The sequence below is a fragment of the Leptodactylus fuscus genome, chromosome 4 (assembly GCF_031893055.1).
Source record: "Leptodactylus fuscus isolate aLepFus1 chromosome 4, aLepFus1.hap2, whole genome shotgun sequence".
NCBI classification, from domain to species: domain Eukaryota; kingdom Metazoa; phylum Chordata; class Amphibia; order Anura; family Leptodactylidae; genus Leptodactylus; species Leptodactylus fuscus.
Window position 1 is genome coordinate 80,250,663 of NC_134268.1, and position 17,240 is coordinate 80,267,902.

At 46.2% G+C, this 17,240-nt stretch overlaps 1 protein-coding gene across 2 annotated transcripts in view; it reads left to right on the plus strand.

Moving 5' to 3' along the window:
• DOK6 (docking protein 6) overlaps positions 1-17,240 on the plus strand; it is a 366,775-nt gene that overhangs the window by 154,953 nt on the left and 194,582 nt on the right. The window lies entirely within an intron of this gene.

The window sequence follows — 17,240 nt, forward strand, 5'->3', positions numbered from 1 at the left end:
AAATGCGGCGCTTGTGCGCCCACTTTTGCAAGTGCACAGGAGTCGCTGCTAGCCTAAAAACACTCTAGCAAGGCCTACATCTGTCCAAACACAGGCTGTTGTCCGTCATTCACACACGCTGAAACCCTACAATACCATATCTTGAGCAGGGTGTGTGAGCTGCACAGACCTTTGATGGAGTTCCATCTACAAAACCCAAGGGTTCCTCAAAGTCAGCAACCAAAGTTTCTGCACCATGAGTTTCCAGGGGTGGCAGAGTTATGGCTAGGGGAAGAGGCATGGATAGGGATGATGTCTAGGGGCAAAAGCAGTGTGGATGTGGAGGCAAGCTAAGCAGGAAAAACTGGGGGTACAAGCTAAGGCATGGACTGGGGTGATGTCTAGGGGCAAAAGCAGTGTGGATGTGGAGGCAAGCTAAGCAGGAAAAACTGGGGATACAAGCTAAGGCATGGACTGGGGTGATGTCTAGGGGCAAAAGCAGTGTGGATGTGGAGGCAAGCTAAGCAGGAAAAACTGGGGGTACAAGCTAAGGCATGGACTGGGGTGATGTCTAGGGGCAAAAGCAGTGTGGATGTGGAGGCAAGCTAAGCAGGAAAAACTGGGGGTACAAGCTAAGGCATGGACTGGGGTGATGTCTAGGGGCAAAAGCAGTGTGGATGTGGAGGCAAGCTAAGCAGGAAAAACTGGGGGTACAAGCTAAGGCATGGACTGGGGTGATGTCTAGGGGCAAAAGCAGTGTGGATGTGGAGGCAAGCAAAGCAGGGAAAATGGTGGCTAGAGGCAAAGGGATGTCCATAGGCAGCAAGGGCAAAGATGCAAAACTCTCCCGTTTCAAGAATTTTCCTGACTTGTTTCCCCACAAAACATTCCTGGGAGGAGGGCTGAAACACCACCCTCCTCCTCCTCCGCTGTTAGATTTACCCCAGCTACGAGCTGAAAACGCTGCAACACTGGTGTGGGGAGACGTCAGCAGGCTGGGCTGAAGCTCATCAGCTTGGGAGACGGACAGCACACTGCCTCTGAGGTCAGGGATGCCATCCTGGATGAGATGGCAATTTGTTTATCCCCGCTGCCCCTGGGGCCAGGTTTTTTAGCTTGTTGGAGGGCTCTGGAGCTTGCCAGCCTCCAACACGTTCCATGCCTGGCCCACATGTTCAATGTAGTGGTGCAATGATTTTTAAAAACATACCCCAAATTAGCTGAGCTAAGGGTGAAAGTGCGGCACTTGGACACCCACTTTCCCAAGTCTACAGTACCTGGAGCTAGCCGCAATACACTCCAGCAAGGCCTACATCTGCCTGAAGCACCTACTGTTGTGCGAGGTCACCACACGCTCTAACCCTAGATACCGTATGTTCAGCAGGGTGTGTGAGCAGCAGAGACCTTTGATGGAGTACCAGCTACAAAACCCAAGGGTTCCTCAGAGTCAGCTCCCTCACTTTCTGCACCATGAGTTTCCATGGGTGGCAGACTTATGGCTAGAGGCACAGGCATGGATAGGGGTGATGTGTAGGGGCAAAAGCAGTGTGGATGTGGAGGCAAGCTAAGCAGCAAAAACTGGGGGTACAAGCAGCCGGTGACATCATCACTGACAAGCACAGCTGTCTGTCAGCTGACAGGCTGACTTTCACCAAAATGAACAGACAATGGATAGACTCATCATATACATGTCAGTTACATGACAAATTTAGTGCAATTTGCAAGTCCAAGATGGTTTGGAGATCTGCGGAGAGGAATCTCACCACCTCTTGCGGGTGCCATCATTTGGAAGGCAAGCCCTGGGCTCAGTGGGTGAGAGCAAGCGCAGGATAATCGTCGTTTGGCCTGGCGGCCACTGCCTCTTCCACTGTTGACAGGGCTGGCGCTGCAGTCCAGACCAGGAGCCAGGACACCTCCACATCTGCCTCTGACACTTTGGGGAGTTCACCCTTATCCTCACCTTTTCCTGCCATTTCTCCTTTTGCCCGCGCCATCATGCGCCTCTTCCCAGCAACTCCCCATCTCCCAAGCCTTTCATTTCATGCTAAAGTACAGCGCAACCCACCCACATGCCCAAGGCTTCAACGGCCTCATCTCAAGAAATCTGGCCCAGGAGATGTTGGAATCCCGGCTGGGGGACACTCTGCCCTTTTTGGGCAGAGTGTCTACTGCGCCACCGCACTGTGCCGTCCACACCAGCACTTTCCCCCAAACATGAGGCGGTCCCTAAATTCAGCGCTTAGCCCTAAAGTTCCATGTGACCAGTTACGAATGGACAAGTGCATGCGGACAGGGACGCTACCTTTCAATTTGGGCACAGTGGTTGAATGTAGTTGAGGCGTGGACCGGGTCGCAAAATGTGGTGGCCTGACTTGTCTCCCCACACAACATTCCTGGGAGGAGGGCTGAAACACCACCCTCCTCCGCTGTTAAATTGACCCCAGCTACGAGCTGGAAACGCTGCAACACTGGTGTGGGGAGACGTCAGCGGGCCGTGCTGAAGCTCATCAGCTTGGGGGCCAGACAGCACACTGCCTACAAAGTGAGTCATGCCATCCTCGATGAGACGGCAATGTGGTTTTTGCCACTGCACCTGGGCCCAGGCATGTTGTCATGTGTGATAATGGCCGTAACCTGGGATTGGCTCTGTAGCTTGGCAGCCTGCAACATATTCCATGCCTGGGCCACGTTTTTAACTCATTGCTGCTAATCTTTTGAAAAAGGTACCCCAATGTTCCTGAGCTACTGGTGAAAGTGTGGCGCTTGTGCGGATAGTTTTTAAAGTGTATAGTTGCCGCTGCTAGCCTCTATGCACTCCTACAACGCCTGTACCTGCTGGAACAACGGCTGTTGTGCGACGTCTCCACACTGCTGGCACTAAACATATCATGTGTTGAGCAGAGTGTGTGAGCAGCACAGACCTTTGATGTAGTTCCAACTCCAAAACCCTCGGGTTCGTCAAAGTCAACTCCCTCAGTTGCTCAACCATGAGTGGCCATGGGTGGCAGACTTATGTGAAATCCCATCCCATCCATTGCACTGGACACGAAACATTAGCATGCGCTCAGCACAACTTCGGATATGGCAGATGCGTTAAGCAGGGTGCAGGGTACAACACAGACCAGGCCCGAGCACCAGGAACAGGTGTTAGAAATACTGCAGCATCTGCCATTTCCTTCCAATTTTGGGGTTTTGGACCCGCCACCGACTTGTCTGGACCTAAGTGGGGATCATGAGACACAGTTGCCATCAAGGCAAGCTGTGGTCATGTGCGGTTTGCAGTAAGGGGGCAGTGTGCAATTGGAAGAGGAGTTGGTGGATGACGAGGCCACCGACCCCACATGGACAGGGGTGATGTCTAGGGGCTAAAGCAGTGTAGATGTAGAGGGAAGCTAAATCAACAAAAAACCTGGGTAGAAGCAAAGGCATAAACTGGGGTGATGTTTAGGGGTGAAAGCAGAGTAGATGTGGAGGGAAGCTAAGCAGCAAAAACAGTGGGTAGAAGCAAAGGCATGCAAAACTCTACCCTGTTGGAAGACTTATTCCTAGGTCTGGAACACGTTAATGGCCCCCCTGGACAAATTACTGCCACTCAGGGGCCTAGTGTCACCAGGAGGGACAAGTATAGGCGCATGTTGTGGGAATACCTGGCCGACACCAGCTCTGTCCTCTCCGATCCCTCTGTGCTCTACAGCCTAAACTTATTTTCTCATCTTTTTTTCTGAACTGCACATCTCTTGCCTGCTTCCTTTGGGATCTTAGAAATGGTGGTCCACTTCCACAGATGGTAACTTCAATAGACAGTGTAACGGGAGTAGCTGAGGGATCGCTGTCTTAACCACTTTTTGGCACAAAATTAACTTCCAAAGCCAAATATGGTGCAAGTATATGATGCAAGGACACCTACACACCTATCTCTGACACATTGGGGAGTTCACCCTCATGCGCCCTTTTGGCCTGCACCATCATGCGCCTCTTCCCAGCCACTCCACATTTCCCAAGCTTTTCATTGCAGGCAGAAGTACAATACAACCCACCCCCATGCCCAAGCCTGTAACAGCCTCATCGATAAACTGCTGGCCCTGGAGATGTTGGTGTTTGTTTATGCTTCTGGAGACCCAGGCCTTCCGTCAGCAGATGGCAGCTGGGGCACCTCCCTATGCTGGGCCTAGCCGTTACTACTTCTCTTGGTGTGCTGTCTCTGCCTTGCGCCTGCATGTGTCCCATAACATCAGTCGGGCCCAGAGCTCTGCGCTTTGCTGCAAGGTCCACTTGACCACCGACACATGGACAAGCGCCTGTGGTCAGGGATGCTGCAGTGCTTATCTTTAATGACAGGCAGGGTGAATGTGGTGGAGTCTGTTCCCCGGGTGCAAACTGGGGTGGCCTATCTCCTCTCCCAGGCCAAAATTCATGGCAGGAGTAGACTGAAACCCTACGAAGCTGCAACCTCCACCCCAGCTACTAGCGGAAAACACTGTAACACTGGCATGGGGAGATGTCAGTAGGCTGTGCTGAAACTGATCAGCTTGGGGGACAGACAGCACAGTGCCTCCGAGGTCAGGGATGCCATCCTGGCTGAGATGGCATTTTTTTTTCCCTGCTACACCTGGGGCCTGGCATTTTTGCGCCTGTGATAATGGCTGGAACCTGGTAGCAGATCTGGAGCTTGCCAGACTCAAACACGGTCCACGCATGGCCCACGTTTTCCAACTTGTTGGTGCCATGTTTCTTTGAAACCTACACCATTGTGCCTGATATACAGGTCAAAGTGGGGCCATTTTCGTAAGTGAGAACTAGCCTCTGCTAGGCAGAAAACATTCAGAGCACACTCCTCTCATCTTCGCACCGTTGGCTGGCGGAGGAAGACGAGGGGGTTGGAGTGGCATCTGATGTCCCTATCCCACACGAGGCTAGAGGGTGCACTTCAGTGCATCCCATTGCTTCACCACAAATGGTGTGAAGGGGAGTGGAAAATGGAGGAAATGGAGAGTGACCCTTACAGTTGGGGCCAGCAAAGGCATGCCAAGTAACACACTGGCACACATGGCTGACTTCATCTTGGGTTGCTTTTCAACACATATTTCACATCATGAAGAACAAATAATACTGGATTTTTTCAAGCCTCGAACCCCGGTCTAGGTCTAATGTCTGTTCCTTTCTTATATTAGGGGAGAGGGAAAAAAAATTACTTCAGTGATACGTTTAGCGTACATAGACTGACTATTAATGTGTATCCCACTTAGTGTTGTTAGGGTTACACACCGTCACAACCTGGCTAAAGCTTCTATAGCTGTTAATAAAGTCAACATAACTTTACGGTATCCAAAAAGACAGCTGGTACCGACAGAGAGCAAGACAAATGTCACCCAAAGCTGTGAGCTCTGAACACCCACAGTGACTTTGGCGTCATCATCATTATAAGGGAGCGGGTGGTAATAAATAACTTGGCAGTGCCTAAAACCCAAAAAGCTTATACAACTATATTTACATTAAGATACACAAATGAAACTTTTCAGTAGCATGTCATGAGACAAGCTGATAAGCTCTTCCTTTGTGCAGTGCTATTTGAAAGTTAAACGCTGCCTTTATTTTAATTCTGGAGAAGGTGCAGACATTAGATTTAGAACATGTTGTCTTCATTGTCCAAATCCTCTATATAGGTAACGTGTTTTTCGGGCCGAGCTGTCTGGGAACGAGCTGGTGCAGCACTGACAACCTGGGTGAATATGGCAAGAGCCTGAGATGTAGGGTGAATGAATCCCCAAATTATTTGTGGAATTCCCAGTGAGACAATGGCACTGTATACCAGTATTAAAAATTGTGGGTGCACATAACCCCCATATATTCTTTGAATTCCCAGTCAGACAATGGCACTGTATACCAGTATTAAAAATTGTGGGTGCACATAACCCCCATATATTCTTTGAATTCCCAGTGAGACAAAGGAACTGTATAGCAGTATTAAAAATTGTGGGTGCACGTAACCCCCATATATTCTTTGAATTCCCAGTCAGACAATGGCACTGTATACCAGTATTAAAAATTGTGGGTGCACATAACCCCCATATATTCTTTGAATTCCCAGTCAGACAATGGCACTATATACCAGTAGTAAAAATTGTGGGTGCACATAACCCCAATATATTCTTTGAATTCCCAGTCAGACAATGGCACTGTATACCAGTATTAAAAATTGTGGGTGCACATAACCCCCATATATTCTTTGAATTCCCAGTCAGACAATGGCACTATATACCAGTAGTAAAAATTGTGGGTGCACATAACCCCAATATATTCTTTGAATTCCCAGTCAGACAATGGCACTGTATACCAGTATTAAAAATTGTGGGTGCACATAACCCCCATATATTCTTTGAATTCCCAGTGAGACAAAGGAACTGTATAGCAGTATTAAAAATTGTGGGTGCACGTAACCCCCATATATTCTTTGAATTCCCAGTCAGACAATGGCACTGTATACCAGTAGTAAAAATTGTGGGTGCACATAACCCCAATATATTCTTTGAATTCCCAGTCAGACAATGGCACTGTATACCAGTAGTAAAAATTGTGGGTGCACATAACCCCCATATATTCTTTGAATTCCCAGTGAGACAAAGGAACTGTATAGCAGTATTAAAAATTGTGGGTGCACGTAACCCCCATATATTCTTTGAATTCCCAGTCAGACAATGGCACTGTATACCAGTAGTAAAAATTGTGGGTGCACATAACCCCCATATATTCTTTGAATTCCCAGTCAGACAATGGCACTATATACCAGTAGTAAAAATTGTGGGTGCACATAACCCCAATATATTCTTTGAATTCCCAGTCAGACAATGGCACTGTATACCAGTAGTAAAAATTGTGGGTGCACATAACCCCCATATATTCTTTGAATTCCCAGTGAGACAAAGGAACTGTATAGCAGTATTAAAAATTGTGGGTGCACGTAACCCCCATATATTCTTTGAATTCCCAGTCAGACAATGGCACTGTATACCAGTATTAAAAATTGTGGGTGCACATAACCCCCATATATTCTTTGAATTCCCAGTCAGACAATGGCACTATATACCAGTAGTAAAAATTGTGGGTGCACATAACCCCAATATATTCTTTGAATTCCCAGTCAGACAATGGCACTGTATACCAGTATTAAAAATTGTGGGTGCACATAACCCCCATATATTCTTTGAATTCCCAGTCAGACAATGGCACTATATACCAGTAGTAAAAATTGTGGGTGCACATAACCCCAATATATTCTTTGAATTCCCAGTCAGACAATGGCACTGTATACCAGTATTAAAAATTGTGGGTGCACATAACCCCCATATATTCTTTGAATTCCCAGTCAGACAATGGCACTATATACCAGTAGTAAAAATTGTGGGTGCACATAACCCCAATATATTCTTTGAATTCCCAGTCAGACAATGGCACTGTATACCAGTATTAAAAATTGTGGGTGCACATAACCCCCATATATTCTTTGAATTCCCAGTGAGACAAAGGAACTGTATAGCAGTATTAAAAATTGTGGGTGCACGTAACCCCCATATATTCTTTGAATTCCCAGTCAGACAATGGCACTGTATACCAGTATTAAAAATTGTGGGTGCACGTAACCCCCATATATTCTTTGAATTCCCAGTCAGACAATGGCACTGTATACCAGTATTAAAAATTGTGGGTGCACATAACCCCCATATATTCTTTGAATTCCCAGTGAGACAAAGGAACTGTATAGCAGTATTAAAAATTGTGGGTGCACGTAACCCCCATATATTCTTTGAATTCCCAGTCAGACAATGGCACTATATACCAGTAGTAAAAATTGTGGGTGCACATAACCCCAATATATTCTTTGAATTCCCAGTCAGACAATGGCACTGTATACCAGTATTAAAAATTGTGGGTGCACATAACCCCCATATATTCTTTGAATTCCCAGTCAGACAATGGCACTGTATACCAGTATTAAAAATTGTGGGTGCACATAACCCCCATATATTCTTTGAATTCCCAGTCAGACAATGGCACTGTATACCAGTATTAAAAATTGTGGGTGCACATAACCCCCATATATTCTTTGAATTCCCAGTGAGACAAAGGAACTGTATAGCAGTATTAAAAATTGTGGGTGCACGTAACCCCCATATATTCTTTGAATTCCCAGTCAGACAATGGCACTGTATACCAGTATTAAAAATTGTGGGTGCACATAACCCCCATATATTCTTTGAATTCCCAGTGAGACAATGGAACTGTATAGCAGTAGCAAAAATTGTGGGTGCACGTAACCCCCATATATTCTTTGAATTCCCAGTCAGACAATGGCACTATATACCAGTATTAAAAATTGTGGGTGCACATAACCCCCATATATTCTTTGAATTCCCAGTGAGACAATGGAACTGTATAGCAGTATTAAAAATTGTGGGTGCACGTAACCCCCATATATTCTTTGAATTCCCAGTCAGACAATGGCACTGTATACCAGTATTAAAAATTGTGGGTGCACATAACCCCCATATATTCTTTGAATTCCCAGTGAGACAATGGAACTGTATAGCAGTATTAAAAATTGTGGGTGCACGTAACCCCCATATATTCTTTGAATTCCCAGTCAGACAATGGCACTGTATACCAGTAGTAAAAATTGTGGGTGCACGTAACCCCCATATATTCTTTGAATTCCCAGTCAGACAATGGCACTATATACCAGTATTAAAAATTGTGGGTGCACATAACCCCCATATATTCTTTGAATTCCCAGTCAGACAATGGCACTGTATACCAGTAGTAAAAATTGTGGGTGCACGTAACCCCCATATATTCTTTGAATTCCCAGTGAGACAATGGCACTGTATACCAGTAGTAAAAATTGTGGGTGCACGTAACCCCCATATATTCTTTGAATTCCCAGTCAGACAATGGCACTATATACCAGTATTAAAAATTGTGGGTGCACATAACCCCCATATATTCTTTGAATACCCAGTCAGACAATGGCACTGTATACCAGTAGTAAAAATTGTGGGTGCACATAACCCCCATATATTCTTTGAATTCCCAGTCAGACAATGGCACTGTATACCAGTATTAAAAATTGTGGGTGCACATAACCCCCATATATTCTTTGAATTCCCAGTGAGACAAAGGAACTGTATAGCAGTATTAAAAATTGTGGGTGCACGTAACCCCCATATATTCTTTGAATTCCCAGTCAGAAAATGGCACTGTATAGCAGTATTAAAAATTGTGGGTGCACGTAACCCCCATATATTCTTTGAATTCCCAGTGAGACAATGGCACTGTATAGCAGTAGCAAAAATTGTGGGTGCACGTCACCCCAATATATTCTTTGAATTCCCAGTCAGACAATGGCACTATATACCAGTAGCAAAAATTGTGGGTGTATATAGCCCCAATTCTATTGCTAGGGGACTTGCAGGGTATTTCTGAGGTGAAGGTGGGGGGGCACACCGTTGGAACGGGGATTTGGGGTGTATATATGGGGTATACGGGAATACACTGTCAGTGTGTTCCATTCAGGATCCTGGGAAAGCTGGGTTGCGGCGATTGAGCCCGTCAGTGCCACGTTACACTGACAAGCTTCTCCCTGGAATTGAAGTTATATGTAAGCCCAATATATTCTTTGAATTCCCAGTGAGACAATGGCACTATATGGAAGTAGCAAAAATAGTGGGTGTATATAGCCCCAATCCTATTGCTAGGGGACTTGCAGGGTATTTCTGGGGTGAAGGTGGGGGGGCACACCGTTGGAACGGGTATCGGGGGTATATATCGGGTATACGGGAATACACTGACAGTGTATTCCATTCAGGATCCTGGGAAAGCTGGGTTGCGGCGATTGAGCCCGTCAGTGCCACGTTACACTGACAAGCTTCTCCCTGGAATTTAGCTCTTATAAGAGCTGTTGTGGTTGTCTTCTCCTTCCTATCCTAGCCTGTCCCTGCCTACCCAGAATCTAACCCCTAGCTAACTGGACGGAAACCTCCGTCCTCGGTGAATTGCAAGCTCAGAATGACGCGAAGCTGGGCGGCGCTGTTCTTTTAAATTAGAGGTCACATGTTTTCGGCAGCCAATGGGTTTTGCCTACTTTTTTCAACGTCACCGGTGTCGTAGTTCCTGTCCCACCTACCCTGTGCTGTTATTGGAGCAAAAAAGGCGCCAGGGAAGGTGGGAGGGGAATCGAGTAATGGCGCACTTTACCACGCGGTGTTCGATTCGATTCGAACATGCCGAACAGCCTAATATCCGATCGAACATGAGTTCGATAGAACACTGTTCGCTCATCTCTAATAATAATGCTTCCTGCTTATGTAGAATAAGTTTGGCTCAAAAAAACCTTGTGAAGTTCGTCCATATCTTGTAACGGTTCATGGTTTACTGATATCTGCCATGCTTCAAATATACTTGTATCTTCAAAGATTGAGCAAGGTAAACAAGGAGTAAGGAGATAAATAGCTAGTATGGTCAGTGATTTTTCACCAAGTTGTGTAGAATAACTCATAGATGTGCCATCAAGGAATATGTTGTATAACCGCACTTATGTCTACTTATGTCCACTTTATACAGAACCGGTTCTTAGCATAGGGATCCTCTATTCACTGAAGAACAGTCAATATAGACAGTGTGTGGGGTGGGGGAGTGGGTATTTAGAATGGATAGTGTTACAGTTCTGTGTGTATGTATAAAAATTATAATAAACAGAACCCGAACCGCTAAACCGCAGAGCACTGCGGTGAGGTCCACAGGCCCAGATGGGCAGCCGTTAGTCTTAATTATGCACCACCAGTTGAACTGCACTGGTAGTGATGTTGTGCAACACAAATGTGAACAGGCGGCAGCCGAGCCTCCCCAGTTAAATGACACTGTCAGGATACGGAGTCGCCGCGGTCTCCTTGCTGCGCGGCGTCTCCCTGGGAGACGTGTTAGGAGTTCTATTGGGTGTGCTTAGGTCATTAAGGGTTAATCTTTTCCTTGCTCTCAGTCTCCATGCCGTTAGCCATCAGGTGTGTTCTCTGCTGCTATTTAAACCCCACCCAGGCATGGATCCTTGCCAGCCATTCACTTTGTGGTTCCTGGTTCCTCTGCTCAGTCTCGCAGGGTTCCACCACGGCGCACAGCGCCACCTGCGGGCCAATCCGAACCTCGGCGTTGCGTAATAGGATGTCTGGAGTCTAAGTCCAGTTTTCGGCCCACTGGGCATGCTCGGGCATTTTGGAGCCGCTCAGAGGCTAAGTGCCGTTTTCTCCCCACTGAGCATGCTCAGGCATTTTGGGTCCGCTCCGAGGCTAAGTCCCAGTTTGGCCTTACTGGGCATGATCGGTGATGTTATGCCACCGCCCCTGTTGGGCGGGGATTAGCCTTTAAAAGGTGTGAGCCGACGCCCGGCCGGTGCTCACACTTTATCTGAAAAACACATAAGACAGGAGGTTATGACAGGAGCTCTAGGCTGCTTCCAGTAGCTAGGCAGGTTCCATCTAGTGCTGTTAGCAAGACCTATAAGTCCTGAATGTTCTGGCAGCTCCACACTACGGCTCGGTGCAGTGGACTCTGTACCAGCCGGTGGACTGGCAGCAGGCTTGGTCTCTTTAGCTAGGCTATCTGTCACTGTCTGTGTGTGTTATAGCTCCAAGCTGTTCGGAGCCATTTGTGTTGCTGTTAGGGGTGACGTTAACCCCTGGCAGTCTGGTTGCAGCTGGTCCACCTGAAGCTGAACAAACTATTTCCCCAGTGCAGTGAACTGGTGTGAAACTTCATTCCAGTCTGTTAAATACTGAAGCTGTAAAGCTTTTACCCAGTGAGGTTAACTGGAGTAAATCTCCATTGTGTAACACAGTTGCCCAATGAAGTTAACTGGTGCAACTGGTACAACCTTGTCGCAGCCCGTTCACACTGCTGCCTGGTACTGGCACACGGCCGCCCATCTGGGTCTGTGGACTTCGCCGCAGTGCTCTGCGGCTTAGCGGTTCTGTTGCGTTTATTATTATTTTTGTATTTGCACACAGAACCATAACAATTAGCTGCACAGTGTTGCTTTCCAGCTGTGTCACTTTGCACTGCCTGACCCTGACTCCAATCCTTACAGACACTGGGGAAGCGTGCCAAAGTATAGTAGTTGAGCAAGTGAAGCTTTGACAGGAGCCCCTGCTATACAGCAGGGGAACCAGGCCTTAGCCTGTGCTTCACTCTACTGCAAACACACAAGGCTGCCAGGAGTTAGCTTCACTCCTGGTCAGTCACAAAACAAACTCCTAACCTTCAAGGAGATACAAAGCAATTGAGCTAGGAATGGGTTGACTGGTTCCAAAGGGCAGCTCCAAGGAATTCTAGCTGGGTCCCTACTCAGCTCCTAGATTTGACTGGAACCTGGCCCTAACCTCCTATCTCAACATATGTTAAGCAAAGTGTGAGCACCGGGCGGGCGTCGGCTCACACTTTTTAAAGGCTAATCCCCGCCCAACAGGGGCGGTGGCATAACATCACCGGTCATGCTCAGTAAGGCCAAACTGGGACTTAGCCTCAGAGAGGACCCAAAATGCCTGAGCATGCTCAGTAGGGAGAGAATGGCACTTAGCCTCTGAGCGGCTCCAAAATGTCTGAGCATGCTCAGTGGGCCAAAAGCTGGACTTAGACTCCAGACATCTTACTGCACGGCGCCGAGGGCGAGGTTCGGATTGGCCCGCAGGTGGCGCTGTGCGCCGTGATGGAAACCTGCGAGACCCGATCCTAACAGATAGTTCTCTTCTAGTCTTACTTTATTCCCTGACATGCACACATCAGACTTACGAAGAGGCTCCAGAAAGTCTTGTCCCTATAACAACAAGTCAGATTTACTATTGTGGCTATGACTTGACCCTAGTGCATTTTGTGGCATTATGACACATCTAGTTTGAAATAAAATTTTCTAACTTTCTTGACAACTGGGAGTAAATTGCTGGACAGGGATCTGGCTTTGAAGGAAAAGGAGGGAATCCAACATTTGGCAGGAAATTCTCTCTGAGAGCAAGCCAGGTAATAGCTAGTATACTCTTAATATTAGGCAGCATAAGGAGGCTCCAGATTTACTATGTAGCATCAGCTAATATGAGAAATCTGATGTATTTTCAGACTTTCTGTTTAAGTTTTCAATGTCTATTAGTAAATATGGGCCAGGCATAAATGGTGCTCTCAGTTTTCAACCAAGTACTTATATCCATAGTACACATAGGCTGTTTTTTATTTATTCTAATAGATGTTGGCTTTCAAGAAGGTAAAAGCTCGAGATTCAATATGGTAATGATATTTAGCTAAAAGTTAAATATTTCCTGATCTTAAATATATATAAAACATATGGGAAATAGACATTAGTCTTATTTTACATGTGCATTCTAGAGCCAAGTGCCATTTTTTCATAGTGTTTTTTAGCTATCTATTCCCATTAGCAGCTGGTTTTCTGGTAATTCTATTATACTTGGATATTTCTAACAAAACCCTCTTGCTATTGTTTTTCCTTCCATGTCTTTCTCTCTCTATAGGGAAACACTTTCTTCCAAACATCCTAAACAATACAAACCTGCTCTTAGCTATAATCTCAGCATGCTTCTATTATATTGTACCCTCCAATTTTGAATATACCAGTCTGATTTCTAGAATGTGCAACTCGACAATACTTCACATGAACCAGAATATATTTTCTGTTTCAAATCTACAGTAGGCTTAGAATCTGTTCTTTTATTTTTTCACCATTTCACAACATTTTACTTACTTATTGCAGTTCCGATTTCTAAAGACTACTATCTTGCCTATTGCTCCTATATTTGGCACAACCTTAGTCCCAAATTTAAATGAAATCTCAATTCATAATATGTGATGAATTATCGTGTTACATTTGGGAGTTTACATACAATACACAAAATATACAGGCAGATATGATACTAACAGTGATCGACTGGCACACTGGGGTAGAGGGCCCTGCCCGCAAGTGCTTACAATCTATGAGGGAAGGTATACATTGCAGTTAAGCTGTGCTAACTTCTAGAGATGATCAACCCAGTTCAGAACAAAGTTGAATCAATCTGAATTTTCTAAATGTTCTATGATCAACCTGAACAGGGAATAGGCGGCATAGGGGAATTGCAGCAAATGAAACCTTGCCTCACTTCTCCAAGGCTTCTTTTGGTTCCTTGGCGGTCTCTGTGTCCTCTTTCGGCTGCCTGTCTGACAACACATTCCCTGTGGGACATTGCATTAAAGCATCATGATGTTGGCATGCCCCATGTAACCACTGAAGCCCAATGACCGGCCCTCTGTTGCCACCAAAGTCAGGCAATGTAAGCCAGGAGGCTCAAAAAAGTGCAGATGGACCACCAGATGCTGTGTGGGAGTCCAGAGGAGGTGAAGCAAAGAAAGCATAAGTGTCTATTATTTTATGGCACCTTCCCTGTCTTCCACTTATTATATTCTGGGGTCTGGTCAAAATGAATTTTGTGAGGTTTACCCATATCTAGTAACTACATATTGCTTATTAATAATTGACACCATTCACCTGTACGGGCATCTCAAAAAGTAGAAGTGAGGAACCATACTTAGATGACATTTGGTAACCATATTTAGTAACTATCACTCTTTCACAACATGTATAAACACTACAGATGAGCAAACAGTGAAATGTTCAAAGTTCGGAATTCGATTCGAGTAGCCGCTCAATGCTCGACTGTTCGATCGAATATTGAACCCCATTATAGTCTATGGGGAAAAATACTCGTTAAGGGGGAAACCACTATTCGACTCAGGAAGGTCACCAAGTCCACTATGACACCCCAGGAAATGATGCCAACAACCTGGAATGCAACTGGGACAGCAGGAGAAGCATGCCTGGGGGCATCTAACATGCCCAAGTCACTGTATTACATCGGGATCCCTGTCAGCTTGTGATATGCACGAGTTGACTTTTTCCCATAGGAATGCATTGACCAGCGTTGATTGGCCGAATGCCATACAGAGTACAGCATTTGGCCAATCAACACTGGTTCTGCCGGAGGCTCGTCTGTGAAGAGGCAGAGTCTAATATCGGACCAGAATGGAGACTGCTGTGGACCGATCTTAGACTCCGCCTTCTCCGGCAGAACCAGTGTTGATTGGTTGAATGCAGTACTCTATATGGCATTCGGCCAATCAACGCTAGTCAATGCATTCCTATGCCGAGATGTAGCAGTGCTGGCTGTACGCTCAGCTTGGCTACACCGGAGATGCAGCCGAGCTGAGCGCACGGCCAGCACTACTACACCGGAGATGTGAACCCTGCTGCACACTCAGGTCTGCTGCATCAGAGATGTAGCAGAGATGAGTGTGCACTGAACCCTGCTGTACACTCAGCTCTGCTGCATCAGAGATGCGCTGAACCCTGCTGCACACTCAGCTCTGCTGCATCTCCAGTGTAGCAGAGCTCAGCGCATGACCAGCTCTGCTTCATCTCTGGTGTAGCACTGCTTGCCGTGCGCTCAGCTCGGCTGCATCTCCGGTGTAGCCGAGCTGAATGCACGGCCAGCACTGCTACATCTCGGCATAGGAATGCATTGACCAATGTTGATTGGCCGAATGCCATACAGAGTACAGCATTCGGCCAATCAACGCTGGTTCTGCCAGAGGAGGCAGAGTCTAAGATCAGTCCACAGCAGTCTCCATTCTGGTCCGATCTTACACTCCGCCTCCTCACAGACAAACCTCCAGCAGAACCAGCGTTGATTGGCTGAATGCTGTACTCTGTATGGCATTTGGACAATCAACGCTGGTCAATATATTCCTATGGGAAAAAGTCAGCTCGCGCATATCGCAAGCTGACAGGGATCCCGACGAGATAGAGCCCCAAAGAGCTGGGTGAGTGACATTCCCACCTAAATAAAGGTAATCCCTAGCTAAACCTGCCTGTACATTTATCCCTGTCTTGCAGTCACATAGTTCACAGTCTCATATGAACTGGATATTATGGTGTTCGACTGGAATCGAACATCTCAAACAGCCTGATATCCGATCGAACATGTACTCGGTCGAACGCTGTTCGCTCATCTCTAATAAACACCTTTATTCCCCTAAAATAATCCAAGATATTAGTAGAAGTACGGTGCTCTGTTTTGTAGTACTGCTCCGGAAGTAACACCCTCACCATCATAAAACTTCTGAAATTTATTGGGTTGTTCTAGATCAGAGGTAGTCACTGTACTGTACGTACTGTAGTACGATTCTGCTTGTTGCAGGTTTTAGCAGTACTTTCACCCCTAACAGCAGATCACTCACTTAAATAAATTTTGATAAATTGGAAAATGAAGGGTTATACACATTCCTATTACATTAAATTTCAAGAATTTATCTTGACCGCTTCCTGCTGATGACTTTTAAGAGGATAAACCATTTGTATTCAGAATGTTACATAGTAGATGAGGTTGGATAAGGATATCAATCCATCAAGTCCAACCTATTACCCTACTGTCCCCTACAGTGTTGATCCAGAGGAAGGCAAAAAAAAAACAAACCATGAGGCTCATGCCAATTGCTCCATTTCAGGAGAAAAATTCCTTCCCGAGTCCAATCTGGCAGTCAGTATAAAAACGCTGGATCAACATGTCCTTAAAATCTAGAACCCATAACCCGTAATATTGTTCTCTTCAAGAAAGGCATACAGACCCTCATTGAACTGTGTTAACTAGAGATGAGCGAGTAGTACTCGATCGAGTAGGTATTCGATCGAATACTACGGTATTCAAAATAATCGTACCAGATCGAGTACCACTCGCTATTCGAATGTAAAAGTTTGATGCAGAACCAGCATTGATTGGCCGAATGCTATACAGTTAGCCAATCAACACTGGTTCTTCTCCTAACTTTAGAAGTCTTCTCCGTGCAGCTTGCCCGCGGCGTCTTCCGGCTCTGAATTCACTCTGCCAGGCATTGGGCCTAGGCAGAGCTGACTGCGCATGTCCGCTTGTAGTGATGGCATGCGCAGTCGGCTCTGCCAAGGCCTGATGCCTGGCAGAGTGAATGAAGAGCCGGAAGATGCCGCGGGGACGCTGCAAGGAGAAGACTTCTCAGAGGATCCAGCCCGACCCTCACTCATGGAATTGGTAAGTATAATTTGATCGAATGTTGCCTACCCCTGAAACGAGCATTTTCCCCCCATAGACTATAATAGGGTTCGAAATTCGATTCGAGTAGTCGAATATTGAGGGGCTACTCGAAACGAA